Raw genomic sequence first — 23290 nt, 5'->3', positions numbered from 1 at the left:
TTGATGCACTGCCGATTTCACGTAGATCTGAAAATGCTTCAGAGCTTGTACCATGGCCAAAGCTTCCTTCTCTATAGTGGAATAGTTCACCTGGTGTTTGTCAAACGTTTTGGAGAAGAAGCTTACAGGATGGTCCAGTCCATTTTCGTCTTCCTGGAACAGCACAGCTCCAGCTCCCACGTCACTGGCATCCACAGCTAGCTTGAAAGGCATTCGGTAGTCTGGTGCTGCCATCACGGGAGACGAGTAGCGCATCTGCTTGAGACGGTTGAATGACTTCTCGCATTCACCTGACCACTGGAACTTCGTTTCTTTCTTTTTCAGTGTCGCACGTTTTCCAGGTTTTCTCCGATAGGCATGCTGTCGAATCGGTGTAGCGTTGGGTTCCAAGCGCACATCTTGGCTTAAGGTATTGGTAACCGTTGGAAGGTCCTGACAAATGGAAACATTGTCTTGTATCAGCGTAGTCAACTTTTCTCGCTGGGGGTTCAAGTCTGGTAGAATCTGGCTGTTGGTTAATTTTCTCTCTGCAGTCTTGACGTAATCACAGGAAATTGAGTGACTCTCAATTTGGACAGGTACCACTGGAACTATCGGCAGTTTGTCAAAATAACCTTTTAGCAAATTGATGTGACAATACCTACTTTTCCTAACCCTATCAGGAGTGTTTATCACATACCCTGTCTCATTAACCCGTTTGTGCACAACATAGGGCCCGAAATACCTGTTCTGCAATGAACCCCGTTTAATGGGAAGGTACAGCAGCACCTTATCCCCTGGTTTAAATTCCCGACTCTTAGTCTTCCTATCAAACACTGATTTTATTTTGCTCTGAGCATGGCTCAGTTGCTTTCTAGCCTTCCTATCAAACACTCTCTTATTCATTAATACTCCCTTGTCCATATCATAACCTGACATCTGATCCTCCATCTCACCCTCTGTTAACAATGTAGTGCGAGCTGCCAACAATTTTGGATCAGCCCCCTGCTCTAGAATTAACTCTTGTCTATTACAAGGTAAATCCCCTCTATCAAACACAACTGGTTCAATTCCCCTCTGCGGGAGATCAACAGGTTCCACTACATTTAATTCCTCAGTTGACTTATCTACCATTTTACTGATAACCTCATCCACTCCAATTTCATGGCTCACACACGTATCAGACAAATCACAAATATCCTCTGGGTATCGTGTTAACCTACTGGCCATAGCCCTAGTCATTACACACGCAGGATATCTAGTCTCATCAACCTCACACTCTTCTATGGGTAAAGGGCTGTCTTCAGTTAACAATTGGTCACATTTCGGCTGACAACACTGACTAGTCAAATCTTTACCCAACAAAACTCCTATGTTTTCAACAGGCAAGTCCTTTACAACACCCATAATGACTGGTCCCGTCACAAACTTCGAACACAAGAAAACGTTATGTAACCGGACAACCATTTTTTCTCCAGTAACCGAGGTTAAAGCCAAACTACGTCCTGTATCTGACTTTTCAATACCAGCTAAACACTCTTGCGTTATCAGCGACTGACTACAGCCGGTGTCTCGATAGATTGATATTGCCTTAGGACTCAATTCTTGTTTCACATCACAAACCATACCAGTGGATACATACGGGTTTACTTTCTCTGCCATGGGACTAACCATTAACTCTCTCGCTAACGGAGCTGACCTCACTAAACCGACCACTTGCGCATTATCGCGTTTCCTTTTAAAACAGTCCCCGACAAGATGGTTATCCTTTTTACAGTAACTGCAATGTGGACGAAAAGTTCGTGCATTGGCTGATAATGCAAGTATATCCTTACTTTGCCCACCAGGTACATTCCTTGCCTGACTAGCTGACCAACTAGAAGACTCTCCCCGATAGTTACTTTCCCGGGAAAAACCTGGCTGAAATTTCTTCTTATCACCCTGTTGTAAAGAGCTACCCTGTACTGCCTGAGCTTTGTGTATTAACACGTAATCATCTGCCACTATGCCTGCCCCCTCTATCTTTTTGACATCACGATCCTCTAAATGAATACGTAAGCTAACTGATAATCCATTTTTAATATACGGTAAGATCAACAACTCCCGTAACTCGGTATATGACTCTACCTGATGAGACACCACCCATTTATCAAACATCCCTGCCTTCTTGGGCACAAACTCACTATAAGACTGACCCTGCGTTTTTCTCAACTCGCTATACCATAAACGATAATCTTCAGGTCGTAATTCATACGCCCTCAACACTGCCGCCTTAACTAGGTCGTACTGACTTGCTCGCTCATCACTCATTGAATTATAAGCTACACTAGCCTTCCCCTTAAACTTAGACACGGCTAACAATGTCCACTTTGACTGCGGCCAATTTAGCTGCTTAGCGGCCTGTTCAAAAAGTTGGAAGAACATATCTACTTCCTGGTCATCAAATACAGGCACTGATCTATAAGCCTCCGACATGTTAAAACCATTTCCTGCCTCACGTCTAACTTCTTCAGTATCAATCTAATTAAAATTAGCTCCACTATTACATGTGGATCTAAAGACAGCCAGTCGGAGCTCATGTCCACCAATCAAAACCTTACTTGCAGAATCCTGCCAGTGATTTAAAAATAATTTGAAAACATTCCGAATTATCCTGAGGGTATACGACATGTTTCGTGTGAATTACGAATGCCTTAAAACATGTTTTATTTTATAAAATAAATAATTTGTAATGTAAAACTGAAGACTGATTTAGTTTTTTTTTAATGTTATAAATAAATAAATAATTTTTAATGTAAAATTGAAGACTGATAACCCACCCCGTACGTATTGGTATGGTTCGCTGTACTGCGGCCACTAAAATAGACTCGCCCGATATTTTTAGAATTTGTATGCTCCCAAATAACGTTATAAAAGGCGAAGTGTGATTGGTCAATATTTAAATTATTATTTACAGACGAAATGTTACCTGGACATTGGGGACTACGCAGTGTTGTTAGTTTTAAATCACTGGCAGGATTCTGCAAGTAAGGTTTTGATTGGTGGACATGAGCTCCAACTGGCTGTCTTTAGATCCACTTTAACTCATGTTCCACTTTTAATTTTGCTAACTGGAATTCTCTATCCCTCTGTTCTTTCTCTCTATTCCTCTCTTCTCCTTCTCTCTCTCTCTCTCTCTCTCTCTCTCTCTCTCTCTCTCTCTCTCTCTCTCTCTCTCTCTCTCTCTCTCTCTGTATATATATATATATATATATATATATATATATATATATATATATATATATATATATATATATCTATCTAATGCACGTTCTTCTCTTTCGTACTCAAGTTTTTTAAAAGCTAATTGTTGTTCCACACTTAACTCATTTATCTCTATCTCTGGAACAATCTCACTGTCTTCCATAACAGGACTATCACCAAAAACTTCCTGGATAATAATTGTCCTTATATCTCCTAAGGTTTTAGCTGATGTTAAATCAATTTCTCGCTCACCCGCGATTTCAACTAACTCGGCCTTACGTGCTCGCTTAATCTCCACTACACTGAGCGTAGACCTATCCAGCAAATTCTTATCCATGTTTAGATATGACACTTATTATTAATTAATTTTCTAGTGAACAACATTGCTACTTCTAGTAAATTTGTAAAAATAATTTATAAAGCCCCCATTTACAAACAATACTTTTTTAAATATGCCTGTCCCGTTTCAGATCCGGGACGAGCGCCCCAATTTTCTACTCCTGTCACGGGGATCCTATAATACCCGTAACTGAATGAAACACGATTGTCCAAATATCTCTCCTAACTGTATATCTATTAGATCTCTATGTAACAGGCAGTTATACCCGCTGGCTCGTCTAGGTATGATCAGAGATAAGATCTTATATAAAGTATATATTATTATAGCACGTTTAGTTCACTAGAAAACACAATACACTTTGGAATCTGTATTAACCTACGCTGACAAATGTACTGCCGCAGTAGTTCATTAACAACAACAAATAATAACAACCCAGAAGTGATCACTTAATTAGTTAATCTCTAGGTGTCTAGTTTACACAATATTCTAATCACTTCACCGTGACACAACACCCACACGTGTGATAATTGAGAAACGCTTCCAGGAGAACTTAATTAATAAAGGAATTACAACTCTATTCCTAACTGGTTAATTTTCAATTAACCCATACTACTCGTTCAGTAACCTTGTAACACAGAATTAATACTGGTACCTATCACAATAAAGACAATAACCTACAGTTTACCTAGGTCCTCTATGATGACTGGCTAAGCTTTTTATAATTATTTCGGACAGTGAGCCTACAGATTACTGCGTCAGATGACCGGCAGCACAGTCTAAATAATATTGGTATAATACAGTATTAAAATATTTAAAAGTCACATCAATCACATCAAGGTTATACACAGAGCAGAAAATATATATTTACCAAAGTCCCGTCTGAACTAATATAGATCGTTCAGTGGACGGACAGCGATCCCCTCGAGCCTTCCTATGTTTCTCCTCGATATCTCTAAAATCCTAGCTATTTATTCAAAACTCTCAGAGACAGCGAATATCGCCTGGGGGCACAAGGCGGTACCTCACGTATCATCTGAATTTCCACAGCGACCAAGACGGCATATCTTTCTCTTAGATCGCCAGACTCAATGACGCCAAGTCGCCAAATCACGGTTGTAAAAACCGCACTCGCGGAGGTATTACGTAACTACTGGCCACATGGCTCCACACCTGGGCTGGGTGTGTATTAGAAGTACAGCTCAACGACCGTCGCGCAAAGGTATCACGTAACAAGTTGCCCACCTGTGCTAAGTGCATTTGGAACTGCACGCGGCCTTCTAAAACAATTAATATCGCCACAGGCGAAAAGAAATTAAGAGCATGTACCGTCACAGACGTGAACCTCAACGTTGTTTTTTTCTTGCACAGTTATTGGCCCATTGGCTATTTTTCATTCCAGCCAATGTTATCCAGATTCGGGCATTTCCGAATAATTCGGGCAAAGCCAGCGTACCCACCTACAAAAACGGAAGCCCGTACGTCTGGTATATCAAAGGCCGTGATATGTACTATCCTGCCTGTGGGATGGTGCATATAAAGGATCCCTGGCTGGTAATGGAAATATGTAGCCAGTTTCCTCTCTAAGACTATACGTCAAAATTACCAAATGTTTGTCATCCAATAGCCGATGACTAATAAATCAATGTGCTCTAGTGGTGTCATTAAAATGCTTATTGCACAGTTAGTGGAAAAGTAGTGCTACTTTACTTGTTTGTGTTACTGAAATTATATTAATAAAAATGGCGACAAAGTTATCTTTTGTGAAGGCCTGTCAGCATTAAAGGGACATACCCTAGTTTTTAAACACTAAGGCATATTTTCGCTATTAGAAACGTTTTGGATCACTGAAATCAAACTTTACTTATACAAATGCATTTTATTTTGTTGAGATTATCCATATACGTACACCCGAAGTGGTTTTTTAGTCATCCCGGTGTTTCTAATATCACTAAATGCATTTTTCATATTTTTAAAAACGCACGTGCGTCTGAGAAGTAACAGTTATGGAGTCGAGTTCTAGTCTGTTTTTAAGGCTATTTCACCTTTTCAAAGTCACAAACTCGTGTTTCACTCTGTCCAAATGTGATACAGGTTTGTAGTTTAACTAAAATTAGTGTCCATTTTTTAGGGGCCGAATTTACAGTCTGTTTATGACTTACACGCGTGTAGCTACATGTATTCACAATGCTTAAACACCTGTTTATGACTTACACGCGTGTAGCTACATGTATTCACAAAGCTTAAACACCTGTTTATGACTTACACGCGTGTAGCTACATGTATTCACAAAGCTTAAACACCTGTTTATGACTTTCACGCGTGTAGCTACATGTATTCACAATGCTGAAACACCTGTCTTACACGCGTGTAGCTACATGTATTCACAATGCTTAAACACCTGTTTATGACTTACACGCGTGTAGCTACATGTATTCACAAAGCTTAAACACCTGTTTATGACTTACACGCGTGTAGCTACATGTATTCACAATGCTTAAACACCTGTCTTACACGCGTGTAGCTACATGTATTCACAATGCTTAAACACCTGTTTATGACTTACACGCGTGTAGCTACATGTATTCACAAAGCTTAAACACCTGTTTATGACTTACACGCGTGTAGCTACATGTATTCACAATGCTTAAACACCTGTCTTACACGCGTGTAGCTACATGTATTCACAATGCTTAAACACCTGTTTATGACTTACACGCGTGTAGCTACATGTATTCACAATGCTTAAACACCTGTTTATGACTTACACGCGTGTAGCTACATGTATTCACAATGCTTAAACACCTGTCTTACACGCGTGTAGCTACATGTATTCACAATGCTTAAACACCTGTTTATGACTTACACGCGTGTAGATACATGTATTCACAATGCTTAAACACCTGTCTTACACGCGTGTAGCTACTGTATTCACAATGCTTAAACACCTGTTTATGACTTACACGCGTGTAGCTACATGTATTCACAATGCTTAAACACCTGTTTATGACTTTCACGCGTGTAGCTACATGTATTCACAATGCTTAAACACCTGTAATAGGTCTAAAAAGAAAGAAAGAAAAAACACTTTGCTCGTCATGGCTAAACGTACATGGTATCTCTTTCATCATCACATGTACATTTAGTTGAATAGTGAGCCAGACTGCTGTTACGTCAGCATATCTCGGAAGCCATAAACACTTTATCTTGAACGCATTCGCTTCCTTAAAAAAGAGTAATTTTGGCACGCTATACCTATTGTAGAATGTTTTCTTTCAATAAAGCCAGTGTACCACGACTGGTATATCAAAAGCAATGGTATGTGCTTTTCTGTCTGTGGGATTGTGCATATAAAAAGATCCCTTGCTACTAATGGAAAAAATGTAGCGGGTTTCCTCTCTAAGGCTATATGTCAAAAGTACCAAATGTTTGACATCTAATAGTCTATGATTAATAAATCAATGTGCTCTAGTGGTGTCGTTAAACAAAACAAACTTTACCTTTCAATAAGTAGTCTGTCTCTTGTCTTAGTTTTCTTTAAGTTAATGATAGGGTGCCTGCCTTATGATACTCTGCAACACCCCCTCCCAACCTCTTTCCCACTCTATTGTCTATGTCTATCATCGTGACGATTCGTCTCAATCCGGACTGCATATTTTGGAAACTCTAGTACTGTGTCCATGCTAACGATGTGATCAAGGCCATTATTACCGACGGCAGTGCACATCTTAACTCTTGTTTTCCTTTCTATCAGAAATATTAAACTGAAATGATACTCTGCACACCCCCCCCCCCCCCACCCCACCCCAACCTCTTTCTTGTTCTATCGTCTATGCCTATAATCGTCTAAATGCAGACTCCTTGTTTTCGAAACACCACTGTGTTCATGCTAACGATGTGATCAAGGTCGTTATCACCGACAGCAATGCACACCTTAACACTTGTTTTCCTTTCAGCCAGAAAGATGAAACTGCGATTTTGGCAGAGCCAGAAGATGTGTTCTGTCACTCGTGGCGCTGATCGGCAGACCTACGAGCGGCCGTGGTGATACCAGGGTCGTTTACCCATCGTCTTCTGCATATATACGTGTTTGTAATAAACAAACACGCACGTTCGTCTGGTATCTAGTGGCTGGTGGGGCGATGCAAATGTAAGACAGATGTAGCACTACTGTTTGCTCAAACTCGATGTATTGTTTGCTCAAACTCGACGTAACACTGCTGTTCTTACAGACGTCTACATAGCACTAGTGTTTAATTTAACTCGATAAAGCTCGTGTGATTTGAAATAAAGCTAAGCGAACCAATATATTACTGGAAAGATATCGTTGCTCGTAGATCTGAGTAAAACCAGAATTAATAGCATGACTTGACGATCTTTTTTGACCAATCAAAATATCGCTGACATACTTCTAACAGTAGCCATAACAAATCTGAGATGATCAATCGAGACGGAATATCCCCAGAACACGAAACAGCGTTGACTAATGTCAGATCTCCGACCGGGAATTTGAACCCTGAGAGACCGTGTGAATCAAACTAAAGGCGGCGCCACACAATACGAGTGCCTCGTACGAGAATAACCACGAAAATACCCGACTGCACAACATCTGATGATATCGTAATGTTTATTTTGTCAATGAGCTATTCTCGCATAGTACCGTGTGGAAGCGCCCTTACAGCTGACTCTCCGACTCAAATAGTGAGATGTAGCTTAGTAATAAAGGGGCGGGGTGTAACAGTTACTGACTAGTTAAGTGATCGTCCGAGGTGTGATAAATTGTAAGACCGATCGTCCCCGGTAGACCTCCCCCTCACCAAACCCCATCACAACCTCGTGGCTGGTATATCATAGCCCGTCCTATTCACGGAAAGTGCATATAAAATTCCTTGCTGTTCATTGGTTTCGAGTAGCCTATGTGGCGGCAGCTAGATCCCTCCAACCCTCACCCCTTTCTCTATCCCTCTCCCCCCCCCCTCTCTCTCTCGATCAGACGTCTTAATAACCATGTTCTAGACACCATATAACCATAGTTTAAAATGTGTTGACGTGGCTATTTTCTGTTCATGGTTCTTTGCCTTGCATAATAAAAGACGAAGTGTTGCTTATCAGAACAGAACTTTAAAATCCCATTGTCTTAACAATGGAAATAGAACTCGTTTTAAAGGTCGATGGGTGAAAATCGAATGGGGTTAAAATTTAATATGAGAATCATCGTAAAAACACGGGCAACTAAAACAGTTTCGCCAGCAACACAGTCTCGATTTTTACATTTCTTGTTTCACATTGGTCACATGTTCAAATAAATTCGAGAATACTGGCATATAATGAATAATTAAACCACGAATATTCATGAAGTTTAGCACATTACAAAGTGGATAATTTTACTTTCCTGTCCGTTAACACATTGTGAAAATGGACTATGCACTATTCATGAAGTGTGACACATTAAACAAAAGGACAACTGAATCCGGAGGGGGCGGGGTGGGGGGGGGGGGGGAGGGGGTAGGGGAGTAAAAAAAACCCCCCAGAGAATCAGGACCCAGTATTATGGAGTCTTTTCCAGACAGGCATCCAGCCAGTGCACCACGACTGGTACATCAAAGGCCGCGGTATGTGCTATCCTGTCTATGGGATGGTGCATATAAAAGATCCCTTGCTGCTAATAAAAAAGAGTAGCCCATGAAGTGGCGACAGCGAATTTCCTCTCTCAATATCTATGTGGTCCTTAACCATATGTCTGACGCCTTATAACCGTAAATAAAATGTGTTGAGTGCGTTGTTAAATAAAACATTTCCTTCCAGACAGGCAAAAATGGTAGCAACTAAAGTTCAAAGAATACGTTTTCGTGTATTCTGCACCTCCTTACCCCGAGTTCGGCTCTAACTGACACATCATCTGCCAGTTGTAACTGTAAGGCAAACAGCAGGGTGTACATACGTCTTCAGGGATATAATTTCTTTTTGAACCCATGAGCCAATCGGGGCGAACATGTTCCGTCGAACAGGTGCAGTGCTGCCATTTTGAGGCAATATTATGGTTTGAAAAATACATTAAAGCAATCGACGTAAAACATGTAATACCCACACACTTAAGTGGCGCTGCCAAAAGTTTTTTTTTATTAGTTTTTTTTATAAAAAAATTTTTAGTTCAGAAACACAGTGAATAACACATCTTGATGCATAAAGTTAATATTTGTACCAGTAGGGACGAGTTGACTAACGGGGTAAGGGTGTAACGTGCTAAAATATTTTTACTGTGCTTGAAATGGTTCAAGAATATAGTTTCTCCTGTGAAACATACCCACTCCCACCTCCCCCCGAAACTCGAGTCTGTAGATTTAGGATTTAATAACAAGGTTCGAAGTCTGAAAGTACTGAAGGTCAAATCCAGCTGTCATGCGCAGAATTTCACTCCCTAAAAACACTTCGAATTAACAGACGTACTTTTTCGGAATGTCCACTCCATCGACACAAACTTAATTAGTCACGCAAATATAATTATAATATACTAAACAACAAAATGTAACTCATTATAAAACATGTCGTAAAATATAACCTACAGTCATAAGAAACGAGGAATGTGACTGGCTAACGAACAGGGATGACCCATCGACCACTCTGCTCATCTACTTACACAGAAACTGCCTGCATAACTGCCCAATCGTAGTTTGAGCTCATCTTAAAACGAACATTTGAGTAATAACATCGACCATGGACCACTTGATATCACTTTGACACCGGTCGACAGGTCAACGACGATAACCAGCGACACGGTGACCGGAAGAAACCGGCGTTCGGCGGCAGACGAGAGTGCGATACTAATCACGAAAACCAATAGTTTGCCGACACGTCATTACAAAAAAGGAATAAATCCTGTTGAGGGGTTTCGGCTTCCGTGCCCCTCTTTATGGGGTGTCCTCGTGCTAATGTACAGACCGGACAATGTCCATTCCGTCTTTGCAAACGGGAAATTATCTCATCTGCTGGAAAAATGTCGTGTGGAATCACGGTGGAGACATTTACGGAGAGGATTACTTTCCGTTAAGAGCTATTTTCGAGAGTTTGTTTACTTGGCATTATGTACATTAGTTTTACTGTCTTTGATGCTGTATTTACTTCACGAAGTGGTGTTTAATGTTACAAACTATCAAATTAATCATTTGTTTATTCTACTATAATACTACAATCAATTTAACAACAACAATTGCCACTACGACCACCACCATTACTACTACTACTACTACTACTACTACTACTACTACTACTACTAAAATTACTACTATTACTACTACTACTATTACTACTACACTACTACTATTACTACTTCTACTAAAGTTACTACTACTACTACTACTACTTCTACTGTACACTGCAATTCAAAATCAACCCCCAAACCACCCCCCACCCAAAAAAAACAACCCACCACTCCCAAAAAAAAATTAAAATTAAAAAAAGAAAAATAACAACAAACAACAACGTGTTTTTTTTTTTTTTTTAAATAAGTCACAATAGAAGCTTTTCAGTTAAATATTTGGCAAAGTAGTAAATATACTGGCGACTTGTAGCCACAGTTGATGAAGACCATGGAAATGTAGGGTCCCCAGAGACGTTCAAATCTGGTCTTCGCCCCCAATGTTGAGCTAATATTGACCTGAGAGATCGAGGAAACCCGTCAGTAACACCAGACCGTGGAACGCCACTCCGGCTGTGAACCAGTGTTAAGTAGATTGTGTTTAACAAGATCTTGCACCAAGTACCTTTAGCTGATTCACGTGGAGTACAAGTTTAAATATAATGATCTGGACTAAACAAGAAAATGCGATTTCCTGTCACACAAATGTTTTGTACGAAGGTCGATGTCTATAAAGTCAATTTCTGCAACATCTTGCAACAAGTACCATTAGCTCATTCGCACGGAATAGGAATTTAAAATGAAATTAACGACACTGAGCAAGCAAATGAGATTTCGTGATGTAAATTTACTATGCTCTGAGATCGAAAAAAAGGTTTAAAATAACCACCAACCATGCTAGCGTAGTAGTTAAGACCATTACACCAAATTCCCTCTCTCTAACCACTACCCGTTAACCACGAATATAAAAGTACAATAAGAACGAACAGTTATCACTCATATTAAACAGTGTTTCTTCAATATCCTATAGGCTGTAGTCTACCAAATAGCATCTCATAGTATCCATGTTCGAAGTGCGACTAATGTTTAATTTTATAGACCGACCTCGGTGGCGTCGTGGCTAAGCCATCGGACATAAGGTTGGTAGGTACAGGGTTCGCAGCCCGGTACCGGCTCCACCCAGAGCGAGTTTTAACGACTCAATGGGTAAGGTCACTACACACACACACACACACACACACACTCTCTCTCTCTCTCTCTCTCTCTCTCTCTCTCTCTCTCTCTCTCTCTCTCTCTCTCTCTCTCTCTCTAACAATTAACAACTAACCCACTGTCCTGGACAGACACCCCAGATAGCTGAGGTGTTTGCCCAGGGCAGCGTGCTTGAACCTTAATTGGACATAAACACGAAAATAAGTTGAAATGAAATGAAATTTTATAGTGAATGCTGCCAAGTCCTGCCATTGGCGATCAATTCGACAGTGTTTGTTGTCATACAATGTTATTTCATCTGGCCAGTATATTTCTGTAATTTAATTTGAACTAGTACCGATGTACCATCTACTATACTACTTGAAACGTGCGAGGTGCTAGTGAAAATAGAAGGATAGTTTTTGTGCGATAGTCAAAGACCCTTTCCGTTATGTTTAAAACTATCAGTCTAGTTACCCCTATTTTTGTTCTGTTTTGCTATGATGGTGAGAGGTGACGTCTTAACATCCACAGTGTATATGTTGACTGAAACGATGTCTTCACAAGTTTTAGCCACATATGTTACTATTGCCTATGGGATGGGATTTGGTGATATACACCCTATAAGTCTTTTCTCCTGTTATATTACTTTCCTAAATTAAAAGGATGCTACTTTCTGTTGGACATATAATACATTTTGAAGTGCTGCAAACACCAAATCTAAGTTCAGCCAACCGTTTTTCGCCAAACGTTTGCAAACTGTTTTGACTGGTTCCAGACGTGGTCATTAGGTGTAACACGTAGCGTAAAACATATTTTACAAGCGTTAGCGACAGACGACTGGCAGAACACACCCCAAGACGACGAGAAAACACATTTGCAACATCTGGTAATTGTAGCAACAAGTTGCAAGTCATCTGTAATTTAAAGGTAACAAAACCAACTGTTATAGCCGAAAAACATTTTACACCGTCTAAACAAAACTAGGACCCGTGCCTTTAAGAAACTATCTTACTATCTGTCACCCATGCGAAAAAAAAAAAAAAAAAAAAAAAAACCGGAAAACAAACAAATCGATAGACGTCAAGCAGACGACAAGCCAAAGAGATCCGCCAAGCACAGGTGTCATCTCAAGCCATAATGTCTTGTCATGCGACTGTCGAACGCTCTGTCCGCTCATCGGCGGACTCTAAACACACAGGATACAAACCCAGCTGGTGCAACGCATGTCAGCAGACGTCGAGTGGCTCTCCAGACACGGATACAGACGGCACGGCGGGGGGAGCTAGTGGTCATTCTCGGGTTACCGGCCAACTAATTGCTTCATATCGCATATTGAACAGGGTCGATGATTTCCACAAATGACTGGGTTTTTTTTTTAAGAAAAGTTGTTTTCATTTATTTATTCTGATAATGATGACTTTGCGTTCATTTGGAAATGTGAAAGATAAAACCATTAACATGTTCAAGTTCGTATCCCTGTTCAAGATAATCCAAATGATGTTCTGACAAGGTCGTGATGTATTCCCCATAACTTGCAGTTGTCAGCTGTTTAATTTATAAGAGGATTGTCACACAGTCTTTAGCTTAGAAGTCTGCCATAGTTCTTATTTCGTTTTTATTTGAGAAGTCTGTCACTCCATGATACATTCTTCTTACAGGGATGCATCCTTCATACTTCGTCAAGAAGACTGGTACTCCAGGATGCCTCCTTCCTAGTTGCTTTTAGGATGACTGCCATTTTCCAGATTGGTTTGACAAAAGAAAACAAAGCACAACAACATCCATAAAAACTCGTATTTTCACAGTTGCCGTTCCTGGTCTGGATGAAGAAGCCGGTGACGCGAAATATGCCCGCCCCCCCCCCCTCCCCCTAGAAAACCCCCCCCCCCCCCCGGAGATTTTATTTTGAAATAAAATCACCGGCCGGCGGATTTATTTCTCGCCCACCCCTCCAAATATATTCGTAAATGCAAATCTGAATCTTGGTAATTATTTGCGGTAGTGTATTTTCCCAGAAGTCAAAAGACATCATCACTAAAACAAAGACCACTGGGTGTTTAATGATGACGTATTACATAATAAAGGTGCCTCCATTTGTGTAGTTGTATAAATGATTAAACGCTACAAATGAGATATAAAGATTAATTTTCGATAGTTTTACGAATGATTTTTATATTATGTACGTTAATCTTTGACTACAATGCTATAATGACTGAAAACATATTTCAGACCCAGACGTAACAACATAATTTGCGTAATCGCGTGTGATAATTACTTATAATGGATCGCTTTTGCTATCCAAGAAAAAGAAGATAACAATTAAATATTAAACTCACTCCCATGGGTTTATGCGTAGCTAATTCCAAATTGAAGTTCCGAACCAAGAGTGAAATGCATTACTAGACAATCAAATACGGCGACGCGGTGTCAATGACGTCATGATGTGTTGACAAAAATAATCACTATAAAAACAAAACTAATGTGAAATCTCATTTAAAGTGGTGCGTTACTATAGTATTTTACGATTTTCATAGGTTTATGTAGCCTGTTTATTAGGTACATTTAGCATAGTTGTATGGGATAGTTAATGTAATTTTCGTATTATTACTGGTGTGGTGCAATTACCAATTCACACAGGCTTGATTTAATAACCGTGTGTGCACTAACGCTGACACATTATATGCGTGGGTGTGAGGTAACTAAAAGTGGACCCTGGTAAGAGATGACCATATGTGCCAAACCCCATGGGAGTTATCCCCCGCAATTGTTTTTATTTAATTACGAAAATCACTGATCTATATTACTGATCTCGGTGGAATAATGGTTAGGTCATCAGCTAGTGGGTGTCGAGTTCACATCTCAGTACCCCCGTCTCTCTCTCTCTCTCTCTCTCTCTCTCTCTCTCTCTCTCTCTCTCTCTCTCTCTCTCTCTCTCTCTCTCTCTCTCTCTCTCTCTCTCTCTCTATATATATATATATATATATATATATATCATCTCCAATTATCATGTAGTTGAGAAATGTGTCCTGGAAAGTGTGCTTGAACCTTATACATGGAAATTAATTGAACTGAAATGAATATTTTATATTAATATTGATCATGATATACTAGTAGCATGGTCTTGCTTACATCCAATAACAATTCCAACTAGCAATCCTGTGTATTTAACTTCACTGACTAGAACGTGCCCCCGGCAGGTGCTTATGGGTTAGCGATATCCATAACAGCAATTCATATTTTAAATGATTCCATTATGTAAATCATCCTTTGTTATAAATGCTTGAATTAATCCAAATGATATCATGTAACATACAAAAGCCCAGACGTTCATAATTGCATATAAACCTCAATTTTGCACTACTTTCGGTAGTGCGTAAACAATATATAAATAGTTTCAGCTGGGGTTTTAAAAATTAATTGTTTAAAATAAATAAAATTACCATTTTAGTTATCTGTTAATGTTGAATCAGTAAATGTTATTATTTATTGAAATAACTAAAAAAAAAAAAAAAAGTAGTTTTACCTAAAATGTGAGAATTCGCTGTCGGGGTAGGGTGGGGGTGGGGAGCAGAACTGTAGAATTAGGATTCCTCTTGTGCCCGTGTATTAATTTAATCAAGAACGAGTTCTATTGGTATTCGGTAGTATTTTAATACTGATGTAATAGTTATTCACTTGGAATTATAAAAATTGAAGGTAATAATGTTCGACGTTCATGGAAGTATGCACTGATTCTCAATAAGGATGTGCATTTCAGTATTTTACGTGCGGCACCATAAAATACTGTCGTCAATTACTCTAGGAAACCAAGTGAGTTTCTAGTCCGAAACATACCCATGTATTACCTTTGTAACATAATATGTGGACTGGAATCTCAGTTATTTTTTATGGTTCGGCGACATAACATTTCAAATTGGAAATGTTCGTTACTGTCTCACTTGAATATATTTTATAACAAATGTATACTACCAATGGAAAAACACTACTGGGTTCAAATATTTGTTATTATCGCAAAGTTTGTTAATATTCTGTTGACTTTTTATGAAATTGTAATTAAATGAGGGAACTGAATTAGTATCCCAGGGTCAAACGATGTTGTCTCAAGTAAATGTGAAATGTACGTTACACATTTTATATTTGTTAATATCGCATTTTCTAAGTGAGTTCTGACACTGATGTATATTCGAAATTATTTATTTCTATTGCACAATCACTTTTATAAGGAAAGACATCACCTTCAATTTAATGCTGAAAATAAACAGCACGACAATTATTTAGTTTGGGCAGCGTATACAAATTCTTGAAATGTATGTTACCGCTGTTTATACAATAATTATCGTCACCAAAAGTTATACCTTGTTATTCCATAATTTAGTTGTATATTCCACTCAAATACTGCATGTTAGCAAATATGCCTTTTATAACAGTATGTTTATAGATATTGATTTGTGCGCGTATGACATGTTCGTTATTGAAATGTACGTTATATGAAAAGTACGTTTCTCATGAAATAAGAAGAATGCTTGATTATTAGTAGGCCCCTACTGCCAAGTGATTTGCAAGGGGATTCCACTTTGTAATCTACGATCTCAGAGACTGAAAAACGTGGATGGGAATATTTGCACAGAGTGTAAAAGTCAAGCTGTGAGTTGGTATTTTATTCAGAACAATTTTTGCTTATAATCAAGTATGAACAAAACTGTTTCTGCTTTAAAAATAAAATTAGATATTTTATGTAATCAATCAGCTGGTGCGTGTTTTGCTACTTTTTATTACTTTTCCTCCACAGTGGACTAAAATAATTGAAATGTACGTTACAATTGGTAACGAACATTTCAACTATCAGGCACCAGTTTGTATTGTTTAATTAATGTTCTTGCCGTAAGTTAAACTTCTTGAATGTTTAGGCCATCATATTTTATTACATTTACAATCAAATTATAAATGTTAGATGTAATTATTTTTAAGTTAAAGCAGGTTTACGTTAATTTAAAATATACTACATCGGTTTCATATAACTAGGATAAATAGAGTGACATTAATTAGAACGACCTCTTCCATTAAAGTTAAAGTACGTGTCATTTAACGGTTAGCCTGATTTGACAAAACTATATATTTTGCAATATTTACACGTATATTTTATAATTAATTTCTTGCATCTATCAACTCTTTATGAAACCTTTAGTAACGTAATTTTATTTTAAATTTTTCAATCTCCATTTATAGAAACTATGGCAAAAACTCGAGCTGAGATTCAGCATGCATGTAGAGAACGCAAAAAGGCAAACGAGGGAGAGAAATACCTGAAGAAAGAGAGAGAAAGAAGAAAGGTCAATTATATTCCATCAAGCAAAATACTGCAAGTTGAGAAGGATGCGAGTAACTTGCCAGTGGAAGTTTCATTTATGAAACAAAGTAGGCAGATGTTTCAATGACCCCCACGTCCAGATGTCATTTGGATTAGCCTGGAGTCTGTTTTGTGTATCATTCATGATCCAGTACCGTCGGGAAAATCAAAGCGAATGTTCAAAATTCCACAGAAAGAGGTTGACAAAATTGAACTTTGTCAAGAAACTTACGATACCAATCATTAAGAAAGTATGCCATTAATGTTTGGATGTGACCCAAAATTATTGTTCAGTTTATCTATCAGCATAATCTGAAACCTCGAAAGATGTTTTTTCCTACTATTTTCATTAGTTTAATTAGTGGCCGAATACAAATATTTGCAGATGTGAAATGTACGTTACACTGTGTAAAGGAATTATTATGTCGAAGATAGACACTCATTATTAAAGTTTTAGGTTATCAGAAAATAAGATAACTATAATTCTTCGTTTCCTTGGTGTTTTTCACTTAAACTAGTATTTCTTAGATTTTAGCTTGTTCGTGAAACGTACGTTACAATTTACTATTATGAAAAGGATAGCAATTGTGTACTGCGGCGATCAGCAAACATGTTTAGGTATTGAGCTTTCTTTCTTGCTTGTCTTTGAAATCACAAAATATGTGCATTTATTATTTCATTTCAAGATGCTACTTAGTGAGTGAACTTGTAGCAGATCAGTTTGAAGTTAAAATCCTATTTGGCAGTGGTTTACTGTGACTGTGTTGGTGCCAATACAAATAAATAAATTTTGATATCAGTTTGATGTGTTTGTTTAATTCCTGATAGGTCTATTCAATATATATTTCTATCATGCTGATAGTGTTTTTCCGATATGTGTCTTAGTGATATTTCAGTACAATTTTATTGGAAGGGGGTAATGTATAACGTACATTTCTGTACTGCAAAATTAAGTATCAAGAGCTGCTACAATTCCATGCAGTGAGACAAAACCACGACAGTTAACTTGAAACCATTATACCACTATACAGCTGACATATATAACTATTATATGGAATATAATATTCATTGATTTCAATTTTTTTTTTTTTGGTCGTTTCATGATCCTTATATGCACCTCTTTATTGAGAATCAGTCATGGACAATAGAACCACTTTACAGATTTACGTACAAACAGCTTCCCACGCCATTCATACAGTGAGTAACGCGGTTCCGATGTTCGGAATTCCATGAATGTCAAAATTGTCAATCCATTCTTAAAGGCGCAGACCTTGATTTTAACACATGAAAATGGACCCTAAATTTACTTAATCCACAAGCCTGCAACACTTTTGGATAAAGTTACAACACAGTGAAACTAGAGTCTGTGACGTTAAAATGGTGAAATATCCTTTAAAATAGAATAAAACTCGACTCCATAACCGTTACTTTTTAGACGCACGTGCGTTTTTTAAAAATATGACGAATGTATTTTGTGATATTATAAACACCAGGATGACGAGAAACACGTAGGTTCTACGAAAATGGATAATCTAAACATTAAAATATAAGTAAATAAAAAAATGGCTCTAATAGTGAAAAATATGCTTTAGTGTTTAAAAACTAAGGTCTGTCACTTTAATACAGAGAGACCATCACAAATGCATTTTGTGATATTAAAAACACCGGGATGCCCAAAAATGTACGGAACTGAATAATCTAAACAATAAAATCTAAGTAAAATATAGTTTCAGTTATCAAAAACGGCGCTAATGGTAAAAAAAGATATATCTTAGTGTTTAAAAACTAGGGTATGTAACTTTAAACATTTCCACACAAAGGACACTTGATAGCACAAACATCTGCGAGGATGTTGTAGGGTGAGAACAACCCATTGTACTTCGCATCATACGGGAGCTGTACCGCTCGTGTACAAATCGTTGCTAGGTATTCTATAACCTGCAAGTCCGTGTGCGGTTTTGTTCTCGTTTTTTATTCTTCCGATTTCTTTTTGGTACATATCATATTATTACCATCATGCATCACATTTCCGACCAGCTGACACGTGCACACGGTAAAACACTAACAACTAGACAAAAGACTGTTAATCGATTCGATGTTCGTTTCTAAACGTCTGTCACGTGCATTGTTACATAGAAACGATCAAGTTGCAGATACCCGAGGAATCGTGACACACATTGTTTGTACAAATCAACACGTGTGTGTATGTGTGTGTATGTATGTATGTATGTGTATGTGTGTGTATGTATGTGTATCACACACATTGTTAGTGAAAGTCAGCAGGTATGTGTATGTGTGTGTATGTATGTGTATCACACACATTGTTAGTGAAAGTCAGCAGGTATGTGTATGTGTATGTGTGTGTATGTATGTGTATCACACACATTGTTAGTGAAAGTCAGCAGGTATGTGTATGTGTATGTATGTGTATCACGCACATTGTTAGTGAAAATCAGCAAGTATGTGTATGTGTGTGTATGTATGTGTATCACGCACATTGTTAGTGAAAATCAGCAAGTGTGTGTATGTGTGTGTGTGTATGTATGTATGTGTATCACACACATTGTTAATGAAAGTCGGCAAGTATGTATATGTGTGTGTATGTATGTGTATCACACACATTGTTAGTGAAAGTCAGCAAGTATGTGTATGTGTGTGTATCTGTGTGTATGTATGTGTATCACGCACATTTTAGTGAAAATCAGCAAGTGTGTGTATGTGTGTGTATGTATGTGTATCACACACATTGTTAGTGAAAATCAGCAAGTATGTGTATGTGTGTGTATGTATGTGTATCACACACATTGTTAGTGAAAATCAGCAAGTATGTGTATGTGTGTGTATGTATGTGTATCACGCACATTGTTAGTGAAAATCAGCAAGTGTGTGTATGTGTGTGTGTGTATGTATGTGTATCACACACATTGTTAATGAAAGTCGGCAAGTATGTATATGTGTGTGTATGTATGTGTATCACACACATTGTTAATGAAAGTCGGCAAGTATGTATATGTGTGTGTATGTATGTGTATCACACACATTGTTAGTGAAAGTCAGCAAGTATGTGTATGTGTGTGTATCTGTGTGTATGTATGTGTATCACGCAAATTTTAGTGAAAATCAGCAAGTGTGTGTATGTGTGTGTATGTATGTGTATCACACACATTGTTAGTGAAAATCAGCTAGTATGTGTATGTGTGTGTATGTATGTGTATCACACACATTGTTAGTGAAAATCAGCAAGTATGTGTATGTGTGTGTATGTATGTGTATCACGCACATTGTTAGTGAAAATCAGCAAGTGTGTATGTGTGTGTGTATGTATGTGTATCACACACATTGTTAATGAAAGTCGGCAAGTATGTATATGTGTGTGTATTTATGTGTATCACACACATTGTTAGTGAAAGTCAGCAAGTATGTGTATGTGTGTGTATCTGTGTGTATGTATGTGTATCACGCACATTTTAGTGAAAATCAGCAAGTGTGTGTATGTGTGTGTATGTATGTGTATCACACACATTGTTAGTGTGTATGTATGTGTATCACACACATTGTTAGTGAAAATCAGCAAGTATGTGTATGTGTGTGTATGTATGTGTATCACACACATTGTTAGTAAAAATCAGCAAGTATGTGTATGTGTGTGTATGTATGTGTATCTCGCACATTGTTAGTGAAAGTCAGCAAGTATGTGTATGTGTGTGTATGTGTGTAAATGTATGTGTATCACGCACATTGTTAGTGAAAGTCAGCAAGTGTGTGTATGTGTGTGTATGTATGTGTATCACGCACATTGTTAGTGAAAATCAGCAAGTCTGTGTATGTGTGTGTATGTGTATCACACACATTGTTAGTGAAAATCAGCAAGTGTGTGTATGTGGGTGTATGTGTATAACGCTAATAAAAGGTTTGTATCATGGATTATCTAAGTTGTTTGTATAAACCACAAATGACATTGTTAGGAATCATTTCTTCAAGTTGTATCGTATGAGCGTACCTTTAGAGACGAGAACTAAAGACGAGGGCGAACAAGACTATTTCTGAGTATTGTCAATTAATGTGCATTCCAGCTCGGCTGTACATGCTTGTCGATGAATATTACTGAAAACCTATCACAGGGTAGTGTAGTTCTGTATTGTGTACATATCTCTCTTTGTGTGTGTGTGTGTGTGTGTGCGTGTCTCTCTCTCTCTCTCTCTCTCTCTCTCTCTCTCTCTCTCTCTCTCTCTCTCTCTCTCTCTCTCTCTCTCTCTCTCTCTGTCCCTCTCTCCTCTGTGAGTGTTGTTTTTTCTTTCATTTAGTTATCTTAGTGAACCTCACAGCCAGAGACTTGTTGGTAAGACATCCAACATTCTATGAAATGCGATCTTTGACAGACAGATTAATTATTGTACTTTATGTTAAACCTAACAAAGCAAATATTGGACAATAAACTGATAATATAGAAAAATGAGAACCATTAGCTGTGAAATAGTTGATATTAAAATGCGATTTTCTGAATTCAAAAAATATATAGCAAAATATGGCCCGAGATATTGCGGTTTCATTTTCACTAATCATTTGCATGCACCAGACTAACGGTCGAGTCATATGATATGGTAAGCGCGAGATTTCTAGAAAGGTTCAAGACATGCACCCATTGGAAATGTTTTAGATTTCAGAATTTATAGCATTATAAACTGACTTTAGAAATGGGCATATCTGCACACCATCTTGATTTGCCAATCAAACATTGTTCACATACCGAAGACACATATCACACATCTGCGGCTTAGGATTATTTTATTAATAAGTTAAAGGGACATTCCTGAGTTTGCTGCATTGTAAGATGTTTCCGACTAATAAAATATTTCTACGATTAAAAACTTACATATTAAATATATTTTCTTGTCTGTCTATTCAATGTGTTTCTGGTCGTCTTAATATTTGTAAGAAGCCCAAACTGGATTTTGTCTTCAAATAATTTCGTACGTACGAAAAAAACTTTATTTTAGGAGTGGGAGAGGAGGGACCGCCTGCACTGGCAGGTGCAAGGGAGCACCAGCAGCCCGACCAGGTCGGTAGCAGGCGGGGTGTGTGGTGCTGGTGCTATGGAATTTTGAATGGAGCAGTTATATGCCAAAGAGAAAGGTGCGCAATATTGATTGAGGAAATTTGGCGCAATTTTGAACGGTCAGTCAAAAAGTAACTGGGAGAGCTAATATAGGTTTTGATATTAGTGAATCGAGAGTAGCTCGTTAATTAGACCTCTACGATGCTGTGGTGTCTCCCTAGGTTGCCCAAATGTCTTTTAGTTTTTATCAAGTTAAATCTTCTGTAAAAGTCCAGTGATCTCCGAAATTGCCACAAATGAGATATCCATCCTTTAGGACTTGACAATGTGTGGGAGGTGTAGCAATAACAAACGACACAGGTGTTCCATTCGTGTAACAATTAATCCACGGCTACAAACGTCAGACCCTCTACTTTACAGCTATCTCAAGTAATGAGAAATACGAGCATTTGGGCCTTATGGGGTTAATGGTTTTTCTATGGCACGTCTCCATAAGCCGTGTCTTTGAGATCCCAACACTTGCCAAGCTCTCCAGACTATCAATGGTGTATCTTCGCCATCATGTCAGATCCACCGCGGCGTGAACTGACGAATGTCCGTGATGTCTCCAGGGTACAATAAAGAGAACCACTGTTAGATTAAAAGCCAGTTCAAAGGCAGACTTGTTTATGAAGCGGTAAGATACATTTAATGGTTGTTTTCTTTAACGACGCCACTAGAACGAACACATTGATTTATTAATAATCGGCTATTAGATGTCAAACATTTGGTAATTTTCACATATAGTCTTAGAGAGGAAACCCGCTAACCTTTTCCATTAGTAGCAAGGGATCTTTTATATGCACCAACCCATAGACAGGATTGCACATACGACGGTATTTGATATACCAGTCGTGATACACTGGCTGGGACAAGAAATAGTCCCATGGGACCACCGACGGGGATCGATCCCAAACCGATCGCGCATCAAGCGAGCGCTTTACCACTGGGCTCTATCCC

At 38.3% G+C, this 23290-nt stretch overlaps 1 protein-coding gene and 1 long non-coding RNA gene across 6 annotated transcripts in view; one reads left to right on the top strand and one right to left on the bottom strand.

The window, feature by feature from the left end:
* The window catches only part of LOC121375910, a 28085-nt gene extending 10050 nt beyond the window's left edge, over positions 1-18035 (top strand). The window contains exons 2-4 of one of the 5 annotated variants that reach the window (XR_005958367.1): positions 13547-13723; positions 16426-16532; positions 17115-18035. This is a non-coding gene — a long non-coding RNA (uncharacterized LOC121375910). Of the gene's footprint in view, positions 1-7515; positions 7710-13546; positions 13724-15436; positions 16533-17114 lie in introns of those variants that run through there. The other 4 variants (XR_005958368.1, XR_005958366.1, XR_005958369.1 and 1 more) reach the window with 4 other exon arrangements.
* LOC121375909 (orexin receptor type 2-like) overlaps positions 1-23290 on the bottom strand; it is a 107883-nt gene that overhangs the window by 59508 nt on the left and 25085 nt on the right. The window lies entirely within an intron of this gene.

Source organism: Gigantopelta aegis, chromosome 6, assembly GCF_016097555.1.
Source record: "Gigantopelta aegis isolate Gae_Host chromosome 6, Gae_host_genome, whole genome shotgun sequence".
Classification (NCBI taxonomy): Eukaryota; Metazoa; Mollusca; class Gastropoda; order Neomphalida; family Peltospiridae; genus Gigantopelta; species Gigantopelta aegis.
Note: the sequence above shows the minus strand (reverse complement) of the source record. Positions and strands in the feature narration are given on the sequence as shown.